At 35.8% G+C, this 19,913-nt stretch overlaps 1 protein-coding gene and 1 long non-coding RNA gene across 3 annotated transcripts in view; one reads left to right on the forward strand and one right to left on the reverse strand.

Annotated features, from left to right (window-relative positions):
* The window catches only part of LOC145293724 (uncharacterized), a 51,102-nt gene extending 47,982 nt beyond the window's left edge, over positions 1-3,120 (forward strand). The window contains exon 3 of the long non-coding RNA XR_013869755.1: positions 3,023-3,120. This is a non-coding gene — a long non-coding RNA (uncharacterized LOC145293724). The remainder of the gene's footprint in view (positions 1-3,022) is intronic.
* LOC145293703 (ubiquitin-associated and SH3 domain-containing protein B-like) overlaps positions 1-19,913 on the reverse strand; it is a 425,494-nt gene that overhangs the window by 298,449 nt on the left and 107,132 nt on the right. The window lies entirely within an intron of this gene.

A 19,913-nucleotide genomic window follows, 5' to 3' on the forward strand; every position in this document is an offset into this window, starting at 1 on the left:
TTCAACTAAAGTAAAATGAAACAAAACAATTTAAATTACTTAATCCGGTGTAGACGTTTTGTAATATGGAGACATGCTTAAATAATAAGTTAAAACAACTCAGCTAAGAGAAATTAATATATTAATTTAGTCAGAGCTAACACTCTTCATCTGCTTTTATTTAAGCCTTCAGTCTTCCTTATAATTACGATTTATAATTCTTTTACTTCATAGTTATATTTTTAATTATGCAATATCGCAGAAAAAGCTAAAATCAGCTAGGAGAATAAATCATACTTTTAGTTGAAAAATAGAAAAAGATGTGTCTTCCTTACAACTAAAATTTCTTGTACAAGTTAAAAGAACTATGCATGAACAAATGAAATATATATAGGCTAACCATTTACTTCAATCGCACTCGGTTGTATATACCAATCGTAAGGGATTTAAAAAATTTTTTCCCATAAATAAAGTTTTTTTATATGGAAAAAAAAATTATATAAATTTTGAAAAAAAATTCCTAGCTCAATGAATGTCCTTTTATTGGGTTCGAAACAAGAAGGAACTGAAGAGCGTGTCGGCTACATAAACCATGTAATTGTTCAAACCATGTAAAAGATTGTTAAGACAAACATCTGATGAATACGTGACTAAATATGCAATACGTGACTAAATATGCATCAATAACATAATTTTGCAGGCTTGTTAGTCGCAAGGCGAAACAATATTTTAATGGCTACCTTTACCTGAGAAAATTCGATATTCGGAACTTGGAAAATTATTATTTCACACACACACACACACACACACACACACACACACACACACACACACACACACACACACACACACACATACATATAAATTCAAGAAGTAGAAATTAAGTTTACAAATCAAAAGTTCGTGTAAACTTAAAGAGAATATAAATATTAATATTTATATTGTCATCCCAACCAAATAAAAAAAGGCCCAATAGAACCAAAATAGAAAATAAAGCTTGTTATAAAAGAACGCAATAAATTCTTGTAAATTATAATTTACAAGAATTTATTGTTCGGCAAGATACTCAAAAAGAAATATTAAGGGATTTCTTGAATCCACGAAGTTTAAAACTGAAATGACATCATCGCATTCCGGGCAACGCCGGCTAGATAGAGCTAGTAGTAAATAAAATATCAACCTTCATAAAAGAAATGACACGAAGAGAAAATATACGCAAAAAATTGTCTCATTTCAGTTGATTGATTGAACAGGAATTCGTGGGATGAAATGCAAGTCCTTGAAAATGGCGCCCGGGTCGGGGATTTGCAGATAGTTATTAAAGGCTTAATAGGGATAAGATACGCGCATGCGTCGGATAAAAAGGACGGGAAATTTGTCACGTGACGAAGGAAGGGGCGGCAATTAACGTGATTCACATCTACTTAAATTCACATCGGTTTGCGGCGATGGCATTCAAATAGCCGAACACGTCTATACTAGTTGACTGAGGGCATGACTATCATCTGAAAAATTACATTTCCTACAATCTCTCTGAAGAGAAAATAATGCTACCACTTCCTGCGTGCATCGATGCGCGCGCGCACGCGCGTGTGTTTCTCGCCTCTACATGATTATTACGTTATTACATTTTTTTTTATTATTTACAATTAATCGATTTTTTTATTGAAAGAAAAAAAATTGAATAGCGTGAAGTACGAAATGCAACCGATTCAGAATCATATTTCGTAAAATCATTTAATTACGAAATTATATATCCATCGGAATGCATTTTCGTTTCATTTATTACATAATGGACACGTACATATGTGTCTAGCTAAAAGTAAAAAAATACAAAACAAACACCCACAAAATTAATGTACTCTTGATCGGCGTTGCTCTGGATGAAGTATATTGTGACCCAACCACGTATGATGGTCGAATTTTACATTAATAACGGTTATGATAGAGCTAAGTTGAAACTTTTATTAAGTGAACAATTCCGGGCAATTCTCGATTGCCTTGCTGATTCCATTTGTCTGGTCGATGACGCAACCAAACCAAGAAAAAATAGCTTCAGTTAGCGGATTTGGGATTGATAACAATATACTAATATTAACATTGTTTTGCTAAGAAAATAATTGATTTCGAGAGAATAGTATTGAAAGTTGTTTGGGCTACGATTAGGAGCAGTATCTGACCCGGAGATCATCTCCCAAGGGCTACCGGGTGTGAGAACTGCTCGGTGGAAATTTACCTTGACAAGCGATTATGCACGGCTGACACTAGTCCAATAAGAAGAGAAGGTATATGTAGTAACGATCCCCTATTGACTAGTTTGAACTTGGGAACTCCATTCCCCCATTCCCTCAGTATATAAGCTTATTCGCGGTCGATTTTAGACTTGATTGGAGTTGAGAGTCGAATTGAGAGAAGACAGTTGAGAAGACAGCTGACAGTAAGTTGAACAGAAGCCCCTGACTGCTGAAAAATACGCCGATATTGAATACCGCCGTCAACTTTTCTAACTAAAATAACCCTGGTTGAATACTTTTGTCATATATGGTATTTACGCAGAAAATGGCTTACTAAAACCATCTGTTGCTGTTAATTCATCGCTTGCCACTACCGCTGACAAAGACCCCCTTCCCCCCCCCTATACACCGTATCTGCAGACAGTTGGTGACAATATAAAAAAGAAAGAAAAAAAGAAAAAACTAATTCACTTGTGTCTGTCATTATTCCACCACTATCGAGATTTACGCTATACGGCAATTGAATTCGGAACTATAGGTGACTGTTTCTCCGAGTGGAAGTGCTGTCGGTAGCAGATGATGTGACGCGTGTTGAACTGTGGACTCTGAAGTGATTTAATTTCAACTACTTATACATTCATCTTTGTACAGTGGTATTATATCAGAACTTTGTAGTTATATAGTTTCTATTAATATAATTTTTATAAAAATAAAACTCAACGACTGAAGGTTTGTACTTATTGCTTCTGCGAGGTTGTTAACATTGCTACCGGGCCGGACGCTCAACTCGAGTTGTTTTTTTTTTTCAGGGGACATCTATCGGAATAAGAGTGCCCACCTCAGCGCCAGGAGAGGGTTGTCACCCGCGGTACAAAAAAAAACAACAAAAAACAAAAAAAAAAAACAATCACAACGTGGCGTGTGGCCGCATCTATCTCCCTGGATTGGCAGATTTTTCTTGCTGAAACAGAATAACCAGAATTCCTCATCAAACCTTGTCTCCGTGTAGACGATCAGGCCAAACTATTGTGTTGTAAGAGTTGTTCTGGGTGTCCAGAGTAATTGTTGGACTTCTGTGGGTGTTGTGTGACCGAAAAGACCTAAAACGAATTTATATACCAGGTTATCACCGGTTAACCATATAACGTGTGATTATACAGGGTGCCCCCCCCCCAAAAAAAAAAACAAAAGCTAAATAGAGGCCATCTAGAACATATGCTGTAGAACGGAGAAAAAAAAAAGGCCAAAGACCCTAGTGTTTTGATGTGATGTTTTGAATATAATAAACTAGTTATGACCAAAGTTTCATTTCATTCGGACAGAACACTAAGAAACAAGGCCTAATTAGAGTTGGGGCCGTTTTTTTTTTTGGTCACCTTGTGTAACGAGAACGATGTCCCGGGCATGCGTCGTCTAGTGGTGGACCCCTCCAGCGTGACCAGACTCGCACTGGTCACTGGAAAACATACCTCTGCTACTCAAGGCACGTTAAACGTGCATGACCCCAAGTCCGTGTGGCAACATTGTCCTCTTCGGCCGTCACTCTGGTTTTATGTCTGTGTCTTCGTCGTCTGGCGTCAGGGCATACCTGAAATAAACTGCATCTTCACTTATGCCGGCAATCGAAAAACAAAGAAAAAACTCTGGGGTCATTTTCGTTTAAACCAAATAAAATATTTGCAATCATTCTACATTTGTTTAAAGTCGTGTTTTCGTTATCCGCGCTTCGTGATGCAGGTTGTATACTTGAGATATCAGGTTAATTCTCTAGCTAAGAACAAGTTCTTTTCAAGTTAGTCCTTATTGAGATTTCTGCCCCTGCCTCTCACCCCAGGCGGGGCGAGAGCCGATGTGTACGCTTCGCTCGCTAGCCAAAGACTGCCAAAACCCTTCTATATCTTTTTCGAGTAGGCGATCGTTGTTTATATCAAAAGCATTTTCCTTCCTTTTCTCCATTATCTTCTATTCCCCCCTCTTTCTTCTCTTGTGAATTTATTTCTCTATCCCTCTATTTTCTTATTCTTTTCCCTTTCTCTATTGTTTTGTGAACATATCTGTCAAACTAGCTTGGTGGTCTCTGAGTTAAAACACCGCGGGTCCCCGACTCCGAGCAGACATTTTGGAACCCAATTCTCGAGACTGTCCGAATCAATTACATTAGTTAAAACTCATTCTCACCAGATCCAACTAGAAAAATAATCTCCTTTTTCCGCCATTAAAACAGATATCATGTCTCCCGAACATCTCATAAACGCCTGTCTTAATCTTTGACACAGTATCAGCACGCCCCCCCCCCCGGCCATAAGCATTCTTATCTTCACCTAGCTGAACGGGACACCCGGCATCGTCCGGTGTCCCGTCACAATTAGAGTTGGGGCCGTTTTTTTTTTTTGGTCACCTTGTAATATATACAATTATATATATATATATATATATATATATATATATATATATATATATATATATATATATATATATATATATAAATGAATTCAAGTTTCTTTTTGAGGTGAGGGGTGGGTGTTCACTAGGTCAAGTTTCATTAGAGCAAGTAGATTTTCCTTCCATTTTCCAATATTATCTATGATATAAAGGAGAGGTGAATAGCATATTATCTTCAATAGAGAGGAATAGACTTGGCAGTGGTGAAAGAGAAGTGGGGGCGGGGGGAAGAATGTGAAAAAAAAAACGGAAAAGGGGAAAAGAGAGAAAGATAGATAGAGACCAATCAAGAGACGATAAAGAGATGTAGACAGACAAAAGTTTTTATATAAAGATATTGCACACAGTTTTTTTTTTTTTTTTTTTAACTTTTTCGATTTTGTTTTTATATGGCCCCAGGCAACGAGGAGTAATCCTGCCCGGGACCATTCAACTATTTTAATATTTTTTTAATAGTTGCAAAAAAACAAAAAAACAAAAAAAAACAACAGCAAAAAACCAACAAATACAAAAAAACAAAAAACAAAAAACAAAAACAAAAAAAACACCCCCCCCCCCCAAAAAAAAAACAAATCAAAAAGAAAGAATTACCTCTCGACTCTTCAAAATTTGAAAGAATTTGAAAGCATTTAAACTGTCACATAGAAAGTAATTTCTGACTTCAAAATTCCTGACCGATCATCATGCGTTAAAAGATTGAAAGTTTTGGAAGTTATTTACAATTTTATAAATAGAGATTAAAACAACATTATCCTAATGAGAATTAGTTATTATTTTATTACAATTTAATTCAAATTAATAATTTAATGGCTCAACAATTCTATTGAAGAATTAGAATATTTGCTATTCTATTTCTATGCTTATGTAGCGACCACCTGTATGGTTCTTACTAAAACACGCGGTCGCCACATGTAACGCAGCCGGTTTCGCCATTAAAATGACGTGCCGAATCAGCATTTTAAGCCGTAACGTGGGCGTGGAGTCACGAAGCGGATTGCATATATAGACATAGAGATTGGAATGGAAAGAGGATGAAGAAAAAAAGAAAATGAAGTAAAGATGCGACAGTTCTTCTTCTCATCCCCTTCGATTATGAGCCACCAATGTCCGGTGGCGTGTATTGACAGCCAGCTGTGTCTGATGCCGTGTATTAACAACAGCTGTGTCTGGTGCTGTGTATTGGCAGTTACCTACCTCTGGTGCCGTGTAGGTCAGAAAGAGAACACGCTGGTGTTAAATACGTGTCGGCGACTAGCGTGGCAAGCGAAGAAAATCAATAAATTGTTCTTGCATCTGGAAAGTTTGTGCAGAAGCTCCCATTTTCTTTGTGACCGTCTTTATGTACAACGCTTCGATCCGTTCGAGGGGACAACAAAATTACACATGTTGAGATTGTCAGACGATCGGAGCCGCATCCAATCGCTTAGGCATCCAAACCAGAAAGAGACAAGGTACGATTTTTGTAAATTCGCGGATGGGTCGAATTTAATTTTGATTCCGAAAGTAGAAGAGTACCTTCTCTCATCGCTGAGTATAATTCAGGAAGAGATAACTTAGATATGATTCAAGAGAAATAAATCCTTTATATTCTCAGCCAACATTGTGATAAGTAGATTTTGCTTTCAAAGTATATTAAGAATTTCATATAATGAATATGAGTACATCTTGGTACATCTTCATAAAAAAATATGATTTGCTGGTCAAGCTATGAATACCAACTGGTAGAGCCGCTTGAGAGAGACGTCGAAAGATACGCCGAAAGTCTCACGCTTAAGGATATACCAGCTCCGACCACGCACATCCATTCAGTAATACCATTGACTAGAGTATTACTCGAATAATATCGAAAAGATCATCCAGCTACTTCAAGCAAATATATCCGTTTCGTGGGACATATCAGAATTATAATTTGGTAAACACACACACACACACACACACACACACACACACACACACACACATCGTTTTCTTTTGCTATTTTTTTAAAAAATAAAACGGCACAAAAAGAAACTTCTGTTTACCTTTCTTAATCCGTCTCTCTATCTTTCTCCTTCCCCCCTCACCCTTCCCACATCCCCATCCTTCTTTCACCTCCACCCACTCCATTCCCCCCCTCTCTCTCTCATTTTAATCTGTTGAAAATGATAATACTATAAGACATTCAAAATACAGTTAAAGTTAGGGCATTACATATATATATATCGTGGCTGAATTTGTAAAGTGGGTACATGTGTCGAGTTTGTAAGGAAAACTGCATAGAGAGAGAGAGAGAGAGAGAGAGAGAGAGAGAGAGAGAGAGAGAGAGAGAGGGTGAGGGGAAGCTGTGTGGTTGGGTTTTTATAGTACGTACAAAGTTTGGAAATATATTATTGTAGGCACCGCCAAAACTGGGGGGGGGGGGGGCAGGTCAGTACTTTTTGACGGACCGTCTTTTTAAAAATCTACCAAAAATCAGGTAATTATCCGATCAATACGAAATTTTCAGCGATTATTAAGAGAAGAATGAACTTTATTACGGTGTACTTATTTTTCATAAACGATATTTATATATATATTTTTTTTGCTTACAAAACCCCACTTGTTTTGAAGTGGGAACAAATATGCTTAAAATAATCATCTGAAACTGAACACAACATATTGTGTTGTTGTAAGGGACAGAATTATAGATTTAAAAAAAAAATGTTTGTATACCTTATTTTGACGTATAAATATCAGAACTTCGATTGTGTTTAATTATCCCGCTTTTGAGTTTTGAAGTGTGAAATTTAAGTAAAATAATTAATTTAAGTTAAGCAAAACAAAAAAAAATTTTTTTTAATATTTATACGAAAAAAGCCATTTTAAAATCTTTGATAAATAAATTAACAATATATTTTTAGCGAGCCGAATAATGCATGACCATTATTAAACAGGGCATGCTTTGAAGAATCGATACCAAAAAAAAAAAAAAAAAAATTCGATAAATATTGTGCCCTTTGTGTTAAAAATAGCATCATTTTTTTCGATCCCGTTTGAAAACGTTTTCCGCCTTTCGACTACGGTGGACCAAACGCGCTGAAATAATTTATTTTTATTCTGCTTTAAATTGCCCCCCCCCATTTTGGGGAGCCTGGCCCCCACACACATACACATTAAAAACCAAACTCATACAAATGGTCACCCATCTGGTACTGCCCAGCCTCAGCTTAATAATACATTGAAATTTTCGTCACTGAAAAATAAGTTTTTTTGGCCTGTTTGGTCTTCCATAGTTTGCTTCTTATCAAACGCAAACGTAAACAGTGTCGATCTAGATTCTAGATCGACGCGAAATAACTGGTTACATATATGAATAAGTGGAATTATTTGAAATCCAGGTACTTATATTATAATATTTTTGCATATTCTCTTAGAAAATCATCCTAAATCTTAGTTAGACAATAAATAAATAAATTAATTATTTCAAAAACCTTCTTTTTTTTTTTTTTTAAATATTTATGTACGTTTTTTGTGCAAGACAAAAAATGTCAATTGTTAACTTTTTGGGGGAATTTAACATTTAAAATTTAATTAAAAATAGTAGAAAAAGTTTTACATTATTCTGTTTTCTATATGATAAAATTCATGGTTTTATCTTTCTGGAAAAAAAAGTTACTCAGAAATAATGGATTTTGATAAATGTAATTTCGTTTTAAAAAACAACAACAACTTGATTTTGCGGCCATTTTTGGCGGTGCCTATATTATTGCGTTTATGATTTATTGAAAGAAACTACTGGCTTTTGTCCAATTTATAATCGATGTTTAAAAACAACGTTCGCTCCTTCTTCCCGTAAGATGTGTAGGTAGAGGTAGTTTTGAACTATTTACAAAAATAGGGCGGTTGGATTTTCTAAAAACTGGTTTGTGAATTGTGACCACAACTTTGAATAAGTATCGATAATTTCGGTTGGATTGACTCAAAAGTATTGAAGTTATGTACAAAGACTTCGTTAGTCTGTTATGCTTAAGTTCCTAAAACGTGACAGATTATTTCTATCATTAACCACATAGACTGAATGGACGCATCTCTCATTTCAAACAAGCAGGACTAGACGACATTTTTCAGGACCAGAAAAAATAAAAAATAAAAGAGGTGAAAAAATGTGTGCGTAAAACTTCTGTTTACCTTTCTTAATCCGTCTCTCTATCTTTCTCCTTCCCTCCTCACCCTTTCCACATCCCCATCCTTCTTTCACCGCCACCCACTCCATTCCCCCCCTCTCTCTCTCTCTCTCTCCCTCTCATTTTAATCTGTTGAAAATGATAATACTATAAGACATTCATTTCTCTTATATAATCGATAACATTGGAAATTGCTGAAAAGCTGACCCGCTCCGTTGGCGAAATCTGGTCCAGTTAACCCCCAAAGAATAATTAAACACTTTTTACTTTAATCTATTATTCATCCCGGGCAACACCGATCAAGAATATACCAACTTTGTATGTCCAACTAAAAGTTAAAAAAAAAAGAAGAAAAAAAACGTATACATAAGAAGAGAAACGTGAATGTCTACTAGACACTATCCTCGGCCATCTAAGGTCTCTCTCTACAGGAGTTTGTCAGAACAACCTGGCATGACGATACTTTTACCTGCAAGTAAAACCTGACTAAATATTTAAAATTACATATTATCTACAACCCAAATAAGATCTCGTCGCTATGACTAACCCGCATTGGCTTTTACAGTTTTTGCGAGGAATGGTGCACGTTCTCCAAGTGATATTACTTCAAATAACAACACGAAGTTGGATACTCCACCAGACTAGATGAATTCTTGTCCTGGAATCCAGTAAAAAAAAAAATAAATAAAAAAAAAAACACAAGAAAGGTGTACTATAATACATTTAAATGGTCAATTGGGGAGAGGAAAATTATGTTCTCAACTTTTGTACAAACTCAATGTTTGGGAGGTAAAGGAGAACTTTAATGGAATATTCGAATATCTATGTATCACATATAGAGATCAAAAGTTAGAACCTTGCAAGGGGGCCCTTGGTTTCCGAGAACTTCAACTGAAGTAAAATGAAACAAGGCAGAGTGGCATAAACAACTGTCTTTCATGCAATAGATTTCAAAATGGCGCTAATATTGTAACATTTCCTTTTTTTTTTTTATATATGCACCATTTGAAGAAAGAATTGTTGCCATCGCTTATCGTCTGCAGATTCCGCGATATTTCTGTAATATCGAACGGCGAATGATTTTCGATTACTTTTATTTATGACAATACACCAGGGGGCTTCGCCACGTATTTGAAAACAAAATTCTTCCACTTTTAACAATCGTAGACCAGCCTTTCAGCTACCAAGAGCAGCGTACCAGTCTCAACTCGTATCTGCTTGACCAATTACTTCAGCGGTTGACCTGTTGAACCTTCTTTTGATAATTCGTATAAAAAGTTATTTCTTTTTATGCAAGATGCTGACATTTCGAGAAAGGAGTTATCGATGTAAACAGTGCGTTTCAGGCTGCCAAGAAAGCAAGGAGAATTCTATTTCTAATCCGATGTTTTTTTTTGTTTTTTTTTTCTACAAGCTTATTCCGGAAATATTTCTCCCTCTACACGCCTCCCTCGTCAGACCATTGTCAGTGGATGGTGTCCAGGCATTTGCTCCATGCTCATTTGCTGATACGAGATATCCAGCATCTGGAGGAAGTTAAAAAAACTGGATACTGGTATGGTGCAAGGGCTATCGAATTTTTTTTAATGAAGGTCGATTAAAGAAGTTCAACCTTTTCTCTCTTGATCGCCGACGATTATGCGGTGATCTGGTTTTGGATTACAATCTCCTCAATGGACATTATGATATACTCCGGGCCCTATTAATAATTCCTGCGACAAAAAGAGATCTATGCTGGCACTACTGTAAACTATTTTATCGCCGATTTCGCTTGAACCAGAGGAGGGACGCTTTACCAATAGGATCTCTGGATCTTGGAATAGACGTTTAAAGGAAGTAATGATAATTTCGTTTGCCTGTTTCCCACCTGACTACAACTTGGGTGTCTTCAAGTCCAACATAAACAAGTTTTTGATAAACCACCCTCCTAAGTAAGACACTTTATCAGATCTCCATTACTAACGATTACTACGATATTGTCCCATTGTACACGCAATAACTCTTATCCCCGATAAGTGTTAACTTCCATGTAAAAAGAAAAAAAAAATGTACAAATAATGTAACGATTCAAGGTAAATTTGAACAGGAGTATTGCATCTTCTTTTTTTTTTGTGTATATAAATTTTTACCACCTTTTCCCAACATGGCAACTGAAGCATTCTTGTTTTTCGCCATATTAATTTGGATCGAATTGAACGGCGTAGATATTTATCAGCATTTTCGTTTCAGCTTCGAAATGAAAAAAGGGAGGGAACGATATTATGTTTCCTCTCGTTCCTTATATTTCAAACATGTGCTGGGGCGTCGGGCTTTAGGACTGCCCATCCATACACTTCTATTTAGCAATGTTGCTTGTACTTATTCGGTGGAAGAATTTCTAGACGACTTATATTATGTAATGCTGCAGGGAATTTCGTTGTTTATGTGCCTAGGGCGATTAGAACTAGGATAGAAGCAACTCGGCTCACCACTCAACTTTTCGGTTATAATATATACTAGCGCCGAAAATGACGAAAATAAATTTTTGCTTCACCGGTGTTTGCACTTATTATTTACCTAAAGATATTACTAAAATATCCATGTAAAATAATAGAATTATGCTAGATATTTTTTTTTTCAATGTAGTAATGAGTACTGATTATTATTTTTCTCGCCTCTTTTTAATACTTGAAATTGTTATGTCCGGCACGGTTTTTACTCGCTAACATTTGTTGGTTGGTTGGTTGTTTTTGTTTTATGGCATATCAACCCTTTTCATGTTATTTAATGCCGAATCCATATATTTTGAAGAAAATTTTTTAAATGGAATATATTTGTTTTTTTTTTTTTTTTTTTTTTTCAAGTTGGTTTCTATTTAACCCATAGTTGGGACCCTAACAGGTACTACCACTCCGGGTCAGAATGGACCTGCAAGCAATGGCAATTAAAGAGTGGCTCCACACTCCCCAACCAAAGCCCGCAAACTAGGGCCTCACCATCGGATATAGTTTAAGGTCATATCCATGCCCCGCTAATATTTGCATTACGGAGTAGAACTATATATATATATATATATATATATATATATATATATATATATATATATATATATATATATATATGCACACGCACATACATCTATATTACAATAGAAAAATGCGAGCATGAAAAGTAATATGGTTAAGCTTAAACATGGAAAGTAAAGGACTAGTTGTTAAAACTGGAAAAGAAAAGGACAATATATTCTAGTAAAAAATATAATAAATTTATAACCTAAAATATTGCAGCATTAAGAATTGATTATATAATGTTATAAATTTAATTAAAAAAAAAATTGTAATGCTGCTATATTTTAAGTTATAAATTTGTTATATTTTTTACTAGAATATCTTGTCCTTTTCTTTTTCAGTTTTAACAACTAGTTCTTTACTTTTCCATGTTTAAGCTTAACCATATTACTTTTCATGCTCACATTTTTCTATTGTAATCCATGATTTTTCCAGGCTTCAAATAAATTCACTTGTTCTTTGCCTCCATAAACACATATGTGATAACAATGTACGGCACTCGTCTGCTTTCAATAAAATCCCCCCAATTATCTCCCTTTCATGCTTTCATTCTCTCTGTTTCACCTGTTATATATATATATACGTATTATTTGGATTCCTTGGACTACACAACGTTGCAATCGATGTAACCTCCGACCTTCTTCAGGTGTATCTTTTTGAACTCGGGAATGTTTCTCTCAAACTTGGGAATTTGGACAGAATTTCGAGCAGAACCTTTATTTTCTTCACGGGAGTAGCGTGCTCTTGTTCCGTTAGCCACGGTCGCCCATACTGAGGATTCAACCTTTAACCTTCAAGAGAATATCACTTTTTACAATTGGGTTTTCCAAGTACTCTAACCATTGCGTCACGGGTCCTTGCGAACAATTTTAGTACGAATTTTAGGAGCCTTAAACCTATTTTTATTTCTAGTAAATACCACTATTTATTACTATATATTAATATCACACTCTCTTTCTCTCTCTCTCTCTCTCTCTCTCTCATATATATATATATATATATATATATATATATATATATATATATATATATATATATTAATGTTTTTACTTATTACTTGTATATATTATCTATTGTTTATAATTACTGGTTCCCATATCGTATTAAATTCTATACTAGGTCTGCTTAGTAGTTGCTTATTCCCCAGTATATGTGCTGCTTCTTTCAGTCATCTTACTCTCCACCGTTCTTCTCTGTCTATAATTTTTACTTCGTCCCATAGTTGTAGATGGTTTCTTTTTTCCTTTCAGATATGGTCAGCTATACCTGACTTTTCAGTCTCTCCACGTACTACGACTTTTCGATGTTCTTCTAACCGTACTTTCAGTGGATGAGACGTTTCACTTTTGGAATTTGGAAAGGAAAATGGAAACCATCTACCATTATGCGACGAAGTAAAAAAAAAAAAGCAATAGGTTACACCACTCACTCCTATTAATGGGGATAGGACCTCAAGGGGGTCACTTATAATTAGAAACCCTGTGCATACTCACACTGTTTGATGTACACTCGTAGTTACCTATGATGGGGGTGAGAGGAGTTTTTGACTGGGAACCCTATGCACGCTCATACCATTTGACGTGGAGCTATCGAACTTGCCATGCTAACCCATGATGGGCAAGGGGGTTCATGGGTTAAATCGCTCACTCCTACCAATGGAGATAGGGGCCCATGAGGGTCACTTATAACGAAGATCCCTAATTGGTGTTCATAGGTTTGTGTCAACAAAAATTCCCAGTACTCCCCTTAATGTTCGTTTGAGCAACTGCCCCCCCCCACAAAGATGATTCGAGTAATGCCTAGTATGTCTGTGTGTCTGTCGGTCTTTATATCTATAGGACAATGTGATCTCTTTGTCTGTCTGTCTATATATCTATAAGACGAAAGGCAATATAAGATAAACAAGTGAAGCATGCATGCTCCCCCGTGAGTGCACAGTGAACGAGGCATAAAAAAATGACTAAGTTCAGCATTTGCCCCCCCCCCATTTAGCCTCAAAAGTCCCCAGGGGATGTCAAATCCTGGTGAAAATGAACAAACGGTGCAATTTTGGGCCTTAACATATGTAAATTTGAATTCTGCACCATGCAAAATAGGAAATGACTAAGTCTATCATTCCCCCCCCACCACCACCACCAACCATTTAGCCCCAAAAGTCTCCAAATCCCCAAGGCCATAACATATTTAAATTTGACTTCAGCACCATGTAAAACTGCTAAATAGACATACACGGAAAATTTTGGACAAATATGGTAAAATAGTCCCAAAAATGGGGTGGAAGTCAGTCGATAATAATCCACTGATAAAATTTTAAAAAAGTGAAAAGAAAAAAATATATAAAGGGGGGGGGGTCATCGTACAGGCCTATCCAATTATTTATTTTGTATGGATAGACTATTTCATTCTTTCATTTCATAATGTTATTTCTTCAACAACTGCATTTATATACCGTATACGTTCTACACAATTACGTACACTAACAAAAGTATTAGAAACCACTAAAAGAATGATCTTAAGATCATCGTCATATAAGATGCAAAAAGAATACACCCGCATTAGTACGAGAGTGGTTCAAAAAGTAGACCCTCCTATATTTTTTAATTCCAAAAGTTGAAGAGTTATGAAGACGGGAACAGTACCGTTAAACCGAGCAAGTTTTTGCGCTCCAGAATTTATATTTCTGTACAGTCACCACCATTCCGAATACACCTTTGCTAGTGATGAACGCTGGTCGTGCATGGACGTCCAGAGTGCACTTTCGTAGTATCAGACGGTAAAATAATTTCACAGTCGGTTCAGACTGGAAGGTTTATTTTAGTATGAAATGATAACGAGATAAATTGATGCTGACATTTTGTCACAAATGGGGGACATATAACGAAAGGAAGAAAATAACAAAAAGTGGGAAACGTAAAAGAAAAGAAAAAAAATAATAATAAAGAATAAGGTGTCTCTGTGTACTTGTCCTCTTACCCTCCCCCCACCCATTGAAGACAGAGTTAAACACGAGGTCAGTTTTTAATGTGTGGAAAACCCATCTCTCTAAGAAAAAAGACATTGCAGATTAAGATGAAATTGAAAACTGCCTCAGTGTGGAAGAATTTTTCTTTCACTGATCAATGACAGAACAGTTGAAGTGTAGTATCAAAACAAATACTACATTTTGCTCGTAGGCAAAAAATCAAATTCACATATATGTGTGTTTCTTACTTCTACAAGAAGAAAAAAAAAATATATATATATATATCTCGGCAGTCGTGTGAAAAGCATATCTTATTTATTATTGGAATTTTCCCCTTTTCTTTTCTTTGTACTTATTTGTGAATTATTCCATGGATTTCGGCCTTTTGGATTATTTTGGACCATCTTCCAATTACGTGATTTCCTTGGATTTTACTTGTGCAAATAGAAACTTAATTAACTTTCTTGGAGTTATATTTTTGGATTTTACCGTCATTGGATTATTTACCTTTCACCAGACTATCCATTCACATGTAATCACCCTTTTCTTCACCATATTCCCTCTGCTTCACTTTCTGTTATCAAGTAAGATCTTTGATTTACTTGTAGTTTCATCAAATACTTTTGTATGCAAAATCCGATCTCGCATTTTGCTAATTCCTACCCTTTGATGAGAAGGAAAGTATTTCTTCAAAACTCCATGGATTAAGGATTATCCACTTATCAAGTGTTTCCTTTTCAGATTAAATATGTTTTTAACTCTTTTTTAAAGTGTTTTTTAACATGTTTTATTAACTTTTTGTTCTTATATATATATATATATATATATATATATATATATATATATATATATATATATATATATATATGTGTGTGTGTGTGTGTGTGTCTGTGAAATTATTTGATTATTTATTGGAATAAAAACATGCAATAACATTAAATAAAACGAAATGTAAAAAATCCTATTAAAAATAATTTAATTACGAGATATAATCCACCATAGGTCATTTCTGTTTTATAAGAAAGTCAGCCATTTTAATCCTTTTAGCAAAACAAGAGTGACTGACTTTATGACACTGTAACTTCTGAGAGGAATTTCGAAGCATTTAAACTGTCGAATAGGATTTAAAATTCTTAGAAAGTCCATATACATTAAAAAATTGAAAACATTAGAGGTTATATGCATCATGCAATTTAATAAATAGAAATTAAACCATTACCTTACAATTTGTTATAATTTTGTAACAGTTTCATTGGATTAATAATTTAATGACCAAACGATACCGTAATCTTAAAATTTTATTTTCAAAAAAGAAGAATAAATAAATAATTAAAAAAACAACAAAACAATCAAACAGCATAAAAAAAGAACAAAAATGAAAATGAATAGGGACTCCCGGGCAACGCTGAACAAGTACAACTAGTTTAGACTAGAACGAGTTATGGGACTTTGATAAGTAATAAAGATGTGCGAGTTATTTCCCTTCGTACAAGTAAAATTATTTTAAATTCATAATGAGTTATTCGGATCATATTACACTTATGGGTGTAACATTTATCACATGTTTATATAAATTAAGTTGGTTGGTTGCTTGTTTTTGTTTTACGGCATATCAACACTTTTCAGGTTATTTAATGCCGAATCCAGTGATTTTGAAGAAAAATTCAATAGAAAAATTTAATAGAATATATATATATACATATTTTTTTTTTCAAGTCGGTTTCTATTCAACCCATACTTGGGACCCTAACAGGTACTACTAATCCGGGTCAGAGTAGGCCTGGGAGCAATGGCAATTAAAGGGTGGCTCCACACTCCCCAAAGCCCGCAAGCTGGGGTCTCATCATCCAATATAGTTTAAGGTCATATCCAGGACCATATAAATTAGGGTTGTGAGACACCATAGCTCAGATCAAAGTGTATTATATGTCACTTCTGACGTGTTCCTAAATGAGAGGACTATTAAAGTGAAGAATTAAAAAAAAAGTCTGACTATCGAAAGCGCTGACCCCCCCCCCCATATACATACATTAAACCGACCAAGGTTTATATTCTACGTAAGTGTTGAGTAATCATTGATACCAACCTTCACTCACCATAATTCAATCAGCATTTAATAAGCATTTAATGCTTATTGTATGAAACAAACAAACAAACAAACAAACAAACAAACAAAAAAAGGCATAGAAAAATAGGAGTTAAGATTATCATAGTTGGAGAGTGTCAATAGGTACATGCTGCTTGCTGCTATACCCTATAAAATATCCTATACTTGTCATATTTCCAACAGCCTCTGACAATTAAATCTGACTCTTAGTTTGCTCATGTAGTTTAGGTTTTTTTTTTTTTTTTTTTTTTACATAGGCATCACCACATTATCAAGGCCCAGAGGCCACTCAAGGATAAGGGTTAAAGAGTGTACAGTAGAAATTGGACAATATAGTAATCATTAGTAATGAAAATTTGGTAAATTTAATAACTTATATGGAACGGCTCATCAAGAACTTATTTACTTTAGACTTGAACACAACCATATTGTAGTTAGCCGGAAAGCAGGAAAACGGAAGACAATTCCACAGGCATGCAGTTCTAAGAAAGAAGCTTTGTTCATGGAATCTACGTTTAGGTTTAGGCACAGATAAAGAGTGGGGGGAATTATTGATAGTGTTTACAGCTAGACGAGTGTTTCTTGTGAAAGTTTGGCGAGGGGGGACCATAGATTGAAGCTCAGTCGAACACTTTCCATGAAAATAACGATACATCAGAGACAAACTCGCAACATCTCTTCTGTGAGATAGAGGTTCCAAGGAGGAGAAAAGGACATCTCCTACGAGGCTACGAAGTCTATTTTGAACTCTATCAAGGCAGGCCAAGTCCTTTCTAGCAGCTCCTGCCCAGATGTGGCAACAGTATTCCATCCTTGGACGTACCTAGCTCTTATATAGATAGAGAATAGCATCAGCAGTGAGATATTTACCGGATCGATAGACAGATCCCACCATCTTTCCAGCGGCCTTGGCAACAGATTTGATGTACGTGTTCCATTTAAGATCAGGAGTAATGGTCAAGCCCAGAAGCTTGTCAAAACTTGAGGCCTCCTGAAGACGAGAGCCATTCATTTCAATTGATGCCAGATGTGGATCAGAATGTTGATGATGTAAAGAGAGAAGCTTGGTTTTAGATGCATTAAAAGTAACCAGCCACTCCTTTCCCCATTGTACTACATGTTCAAGATCAGAGGAGAGAGAATTGGAGAGAACTTGGTCGTTTACTGTCTTAGATGTGCTACCATAAATGGTAGTGTCGTCAGCATAAATGTCTACAAATGATGTAAGGATATGATTTGGAAGATCATTAATGTAGATCAGGAAAAGAGTATTAACCCCGTATGTTTTAAATAAATAAATTGATGGCACCTCTTTTCACTGATGCCATAATTCGCACTTAACTTCACTGTATTCTCTGTGAAGTGATAGTGGGCAAGTGATTAACGACACGGACTGACAACCAGGGTTTCCTAAGTTCGAATTCAGTTTGCTCCACAAAAATCACTTTCATGTTGGCAACCTTAATGTGGTTACTCGATGTCTTTAAAAAAAAATCTGACTAGAAAAATATCAGGGAAACCAATGCCAACAATAGAATCATCGGATTCATATGATATGATGAAGGTGGCGATAGCTGTGTTCTCTCAGCTCCAAATAGTACATAACACCTCAGTGTAGTATGTGTGTGCAACCTGACTTCCTCAAAACAAGCTTCATCATTTTTCAAATGGCATGCTTATATGCAGTTCAAGATCATCTAATTTGTATACAATCGGCGAGTTTGCATGACCATTGTGGATAAAATCAACTGGGCAGCACAATTTTTGTTTTTTCTATTATTCAGCAGCTAAGCCCTACAAGACGTACAAACACATGGGCGTTTTTAAGGCAAGTAATATTTGCCCTTATTACAATTTTCTTTATACCCCGGAAGAAGTGCTACGATGGGTTATGTGGCGCCTGAAAACTAGTGTTTTGAGTAGATGGGATTTATCTGTCTGAGAAGCAGTGGCATACAGAAATAAGAGGAAAGCGTGTTGGTGGGGCATTTGTGATAACAGTGTTGAGAGTCATAGCAGTAAACGCCGATGGTTACCATTTGCCCCACTGTAGAGAAGCACTGGCACTCGAACCTAAAACTCTTCTTATACAAAATAAGATAAATGCAAATTTAGGCGTTGCCGAGGTTCGATGTGGCAGTAGAAAAAGACCTTTTGTTTTTGTTTTTGAGAGACATTATCTTGTTTATGTGAACTCGTTGTCAACTAGGAAGAATAATATGAAAAGAAAAATACAGCTGCTGCTTTGGCAAAGAAGCGATAGAGTCATAGAAAAGAGATGCGTCTTGTGCCGGTTAAGTTCAATGCTGAGAGTTAAGAAGAGTTCGGAACTCTTTTTTGTTCTGCTTTCAGACTATTCCGGCAGTTAATGTGGCAAATATATGACTCAGCAGTGATATAGTGAATCCGTTTAATGGTGAAGGAGATGTGATGGTGTGTCTGAAGAAATTGAGATTGGTAGAAAGATGAGGCGGATGATGGGGTAAGCCTGCTCCTACTTTATCTGAATGCATTAGACCTCTACTTGAAGATGGATGAGAGTGACCAACTAGACGTCAAGAAGGTAGAGTCTTGGTTAAAATAGGCATTCACAGATGGTGCATTCACAGCCTATAGGAAGTTGGCCATGGTTAGATGAACTGGCATGCGGGTGAACATTTATGCAAACAACATCAGACGATTGGTCGGATTAACTGACTTTCAGGGAGTTAATCTGGAAAGGCTTGCAAAACTGGTTTTCATTATCGAATTCCAGCAGACACCAAAAATCGAGACTGACCATGGAAGACCTAATAGCAAGAGCAAGGGTGCTGATGTCGACTAGGGACCAAAGCCACCATGTGGTCGAAGTCGTGAGTCCACCCAGTAATAAATCTGCCATTCCTACCAGGAGCAGACCTAGCACCAGTGTAAATTTTTTATTTTTTTTTTATTTTATTTTATTTTTTTTTATTACATTTTCACCCCAAACAAGGCACCTTGCCACTTTGGTGTAGGGGG

The sequence above is a fragment of the Euprymna scolopes genome, chromosome 2, assembly GCF_053919585.1.
Source record: "Euprymna scolopes isolate OS-2025 chromosome 2, ASM5391958v1, whole genome shotgun sequence".
NCBI classification, from domain to species: Eukaryota; Metazoa; Mollusca; class Cephalopoda; order Sepiida; family Sepiolidae; genus Euprymna; species Euprymna scolopes.